At 38.0% G+C, this 5,526-nt stretch overlaps 1 pseudogene; it reads right to left on the bottom strand.

Moving 5' to 3' along the window:
* Positions 1–582: 582 nt before the first annotated feature.
* Gm14674 lies at positions 583–1,091 on the bottom strand (annotated as a pseudogene).
* Between the last annotated feature and the right edge of the window lie 4,435 nt (positions 1,092–5,526).

Raw genomic sequence — 5,526 nt, 5'->3', positions numbered from 1 at the left:
TTCCAGTTAGTTGAGCCTGCTGGTCTTCCCATGGAGTCTTCTTCCAGCTTTTCTCATCTGGTTTCACCATCATTGCTCAGTGCTCAAGAAAGGCTCCTGAACCTTGAACCTCACACCAACATTATGCCACACATGGCCTCCCCCACCCCACAGTCATCATCTTCTAACCTGAGACCTAACCTCCAAGGAAGCCTTTCCTACCACAGTCCATGTCTTCATCCATCCATCTCCAGTTAGCAGTATCTCATTGGGAATCCAATGTGCCTAGGAGGCTGAAGCAAAATTTCTTGCCTTCCAAGGCCTTGTGGGCTCACAGACCACCAAGACAGCTTCTCTGCCCTCTACCTTAGCCAAATCCTCCCATTGTCACCGGGTCAAAAGTGCTTACACATCACCACCTCCTCCCAACAAGACCACTGCCCATGTGGTCCCTATTAGAAATTTCCTCTGGAAATCAAGTTCCCCACATTAAAGACAGCTTCAAACCTACCATCACCCTCCCGAGTGGTTCATAGCAACGTCTAGCTCAAAATGAAAACAAACAAACAAACAAAAATAAAAAACAAAAGGAGCCAGGATCAATGGGTTCGATTTAGGTGCTTTAATAGCATGTTTGATTAGCTCCCCCAGCTAGTAGGACACAGGTGCTGGATGAGGCTGAAGGTGTGGTGAAACTCCAGACTCTTGAGACTCAGGCATCATCAGTTGTCATCAGGTTCTGGTGGCTCAAACACTGATGTGCCACCTGGTTTGAATAATTGGTGGAGCTGGTCGTTGCTCTGTACCACTCACCATAATACATGCTCTGGAGCTATGCACTTCCTGCCAGTGTTGTGGGCCACCTCACCAGCCAGTTCAAGGATGTTCTATGAAGTTACATACTCGAGCACACCTGAGACGAATACAGATGCAGAAAAGCTCAGGTGTCTAGAATAGTTTCCCTCTAGTAGGATACAATCTACAAGACTAACGGGAAATTGAAACTCAGCTCTCTTGGAGCTGGTTATGTTCTGTCTTCTTCACCTTTGTCTTTTCCTGGCCATGATGTTTGTGTGGTGGTTTGGTTTGGCTGGTTCTCTCTGTTGGCCCAAGTCTCTCCAAATAACCAACCTTCTCACCCACCTATGAAGTTATCCTTGAGAGGGTTTTGTTACAACATACTTTATGATATCACTGGTAGCCACTGAACTCTGGTGTTCAGGCAGAAATGTCCTTATTAGGAAACAGATCACCTTACTGAATATGTCCTTTATATCTTTTCTCATTTTCTTGTGTGTGAGTGAATGTTTGCATGTGCTCCTGTGTGGCCACACACATAAAGGCCTGGAGTTGATATCTAGACTCACCTTTGATCAGTCTTCTATCTTATTTATTAAGATGAGATCTCTCAATCCAAGCCAGAGCTCACCAGTATAGTCTTACTAGCCAAATTGCTCTGGAGATTCTGTCTTAGCCTCCCACAACTGGAATTGTAGGCAAGCCACCAAGCCCACCTGGTTATATCCTCCTCTTATGGGAACTCTTTCTCTTTGATTTTTACAATCTGACAAGATCTATGTGTTCATGGTTTCTTCTTGATATGATGAAACTTTTCTAGATTTTAGAATCTAATAGGATAGGTAACATTTATCGTGGCACAACACTGTAAATATATTAAAGCTATTGAATTTGTTCTATGAATTAGACTGTACTTAATGAAGGAAAGGAAGGAAGGAAGGAAGGAAGGAAGGAAGGAAGGAAGGAAGGAAGAAAGAAAGAAAGAAAGAAAGAAAAGAAAGAAAGAGAAGGACGGAAGGAAGGAAGGAAGGAAGGAAGGAAGGAAGGAAGGAAGGAAAATACGAACCTTCCAGTTAAAATGGAGTGGGCTCCCATGATTCCTAAGTCAAAGTCACAAAAGATGACAGTTTCACACTTGCAAGCAGTACCATGCTATAAGGAAGTCTAAACTCTTTCCACATGGAAAAGAGGTCTAAAAACATGTCAGTAAATCAGTCTTCAATGATTTAAAGCTCCCACATATTTGAGCCCCCTGAGTTGGTCTAAATTAGAGTAAGTGAACTTTTCCTTTTGAGCTCTGGGAAAAATACATATTCATAAACCCTACTCACCCCAAAAAAGTGTTATTATTTTAATTCACTGGGATTTTAGGTTAGCAAATGGAATACAGACTCAGAACAAATGAACATATAAACTGATTTCACCTGAATAAAAACTGTTTTGCTTCTTAGTTGAACCCTAAATGTAAGCAGAATTTTTTTAACAAAAAAGCATGCATACATATATCTTCCAGTAGTGATATTCTGCTCCAAAACAGTTATAAACAGTTGTAGGCTCAGTTGTGGGGCAGAGCCTAGGAAAGCCTGTATCACTTATGTCTGGCTGAATGCAGAATGGTGGGTAAACAGCTTGTCTTCTGCCTGGCCAACCTCTTTCTCCACCTCCTCTGAAAGTCCATCTTTTGGCATCTGTCGTTTCTTAGTGATGCTCACATAAGGTTCTTCATTCTGGTCAGACTGACAGTAGATGCAAAAGACTTTACAACACCTAGAAACAAATCAATGTGTCAGAGACATTAATGACTGGCAGAATTTTTTTCCTTTCTCGCAGTCATCCGATTTTCACTTAGCCTGATTCTCAAACCCTTGCCTGGCTATTATAAATCTCTCCAATCATTCACTCTTGGGATCAGTTCTAAGGAGCTGGTTTTCTGCAGCCCTCCAGTAGACCAATAAGAATAGAGAACCAAGTAAAGGTAACACTGAAAGCTACCAAAGCTAGGAAAACTAGGGAATGGGAAGTACTTCACACTCTAGAGACCCTCAAAGATGCTTAGTTTTCTTCTTGAAACATTATCTGTGCCAACTGTAGGTAAAGCACTTACCTGAACTTTTCCCTCAATCACAAAATAGAAAAAATACCTTGTCATCCTGCTGTGAAAGAGGACTAACAGGGTGTAATGCTGTTTGTGCGTATATGTTCCACAATTCTACATAAAACAAATGCCACAAATCACCCTAGTTTAATATATGCATGCACACACACACACACACACACACACACACACACACACACATACACACTAAGACACATTGCAGGCTCAGCACTCTCTAGTGGCTGGAGTCTAGAGGCTGGGGCAGAGAGATTGTCAACAGTCCAAAGCCAGTGTGGGCTATATCATAAGCTGCAGATGAGCTACAGATTAGCCTGGGCTATAGTATGGGGCTTGAGGGGGTGGAGATCATGAAGATGAATGAATCTGGATTAGTGTACAGCACAGATTTGTTTGTAATTTAAAATTTCACTGGAAGACCACAACATATTACCTATTTCATAGCTCTAATAAGTCCATATAGGCCACAGCTAAATTCCAACTTGCCCAGGGTTTGGCAAATATCTTATTTAAAAAATCCCAAAACTGCTCTAGGAACAGATCCTTTACAAATGGCTAAAATTTTCCTCTCTACATAAGATACTGATGGAAAGAAAAAGTACTGATGCCTGTGATTTACTCTGAAGCATACACAAATGAGAGAGAGAGAGAGAAAGAGAGAGAGAGAGAGAGAGAGAGAGAGAGATTGAGTTGATGCGTGGAGAAATGGAAAGATATATGAAACAAAATGTTAATTGTAGAACTTAGTCTGTGGATCATTGAATATGTAAGTCAGTAAGATTTTCTTCTGTGTGTTTGAAAACTTACATAATGAAGTACTGGGAAAAACAGATTTTCCTAAGAGCTAGAAGAATGTTCATGGCCTTGGGTTTTAACACTGAAAGACTTTTATGTCCTGAAACAGGCACTTTCATAACAATCTTACAATGCTACTAGATTTTCTGGCTTTGTCAGTTTTATTGAATGTTGGTAACTTTATATTATCACTTGGAGGTATCTATGACGACCTAAGTACATTTGTCATTTGAAATAGTAAAGCCCTTGATGCACATAAAGAAATATAAGAACCTTTCTGGTGAGCACAAAGATCAGACTTCATAATTATTACCTTTCTTCACTTGTTTCTGGGGGGGGTATGGTTTATGTGTGAGAGAAGGCAACATATATGTTGCAACATATATGTAATCAAAAATGGCTTAATATATTACATCAAGACATGGTAGTGTAGTAGACTACTTTGTTCAGAAGAAAATTATAACACTTAACTTTAGCTCATGAATTCAAGCCCATCTCCTCTAAACTGAACACCTCTCATTATTGCTGAACCATTGAAAGAAGCAAAGTATAGAAGACAGAATAAAATGGTCATGGTATTTATTCTCAAAGAGGTGATAGCAAAAGCTTGGAGACTCCAATTCCATTCATTCAGAGGGGTTCACTATCTGGATGGGTAATGGGGGCATAGACTGAAAAAGTATAATATGTAACAAACCATTTATTTTGTTGTACTTTTGGTTCACATGATAGTTTCAGATATACCAGCTCACAAAGAAATCTTACTAAAAGAATTTAAACCAGCATCATTTGTAATAGCAAAATACTGGGATTATTTTAGAGGCCCTCATGTAAGGGAAATTAAATATATCAAAGCATATCCACTCACTTAAATACTATGGAGTTATCAAAACTGATAGCTTAGAAAAACACAAGACTTTTGAGCTTGTGAAATGTCTTGGTGGGTAAAGGTGCTTGCTGCTAACCCAGAGCACTTGAGTTTAATATCTGGGTCTCTCTCACATGGTGAAAACAGACAACTGACTCTGCCAAGTTGTCCTCTGACCTCCACACAAACACCAAGACATATACATGCACACAAACACACAATCAATCAATCAAAAATATAAAATTAAAATACTGGGCTTAATAACACAGTCTGCTTAGCATGTATTAGGCCCTATGCTCAATTCTCAACACATTTAACTAAATTAAAATAAAATATCATATTTTATAAAATGGTTTATCATATTTGATAATGGAAGCAAATTATAAGAGAAATTTTACACATATAAATATATACAAACTATAAATACGTACATACATACGTACATACAGTAGATTGACAGAACTGAATTACACTGATTCAAAAGTACCAGTTGTTATATAAAAATTGTATCATCAAGTTATTAAACAACTAGTACCTTGGTTAGACTTGATGGGAATAAGTATAATTTAGAAATCAGCAAAATATATATATATATATATATATATATGTATATATGTATATAGTTATCTTTATATATATTATATATATATATATATATATATATACACACTAGCAAGTATATACAACACAATCACTAAAATTATTCTCTTTAGGCAGTCGAGTTAAACTTTTATTTTCTTCACTGTGCTAATAATTTCTGTTTCTCAGTTATTATAAAAACTATTTTTTACTTGTGATATAACATTTTAGAACTTTTAAAGACCAAAAACAAACAACCAAAATGGCAGAGCATGCTAAAAGCTGCTGAATTAAATGAACAAAGAAAATAAGGGTTTGTAGATGTCCCTCAACAGAGAAATGGATACAGAAAATGTGGTGCATTTATACAATGGAGTACTACACAGCTATTAAA

This window comes from Mus musculus, chromosome X (genome assembly GCF_000001635.26).
Source record: "Mus musculus strain C57BL/6J chromosome X, GRCm38.p6 C57BL/6J".
Lineage (NCBI taxonomy): Eukaryota > Metazoa > Chordata > Mammalia > Rodentia > Muridae > Mus > Mus musculus.
Note: the sequence above shows the minus strand (reverse complement) of the source record. Positions and strands in the feature narration are given on the sequence as shown.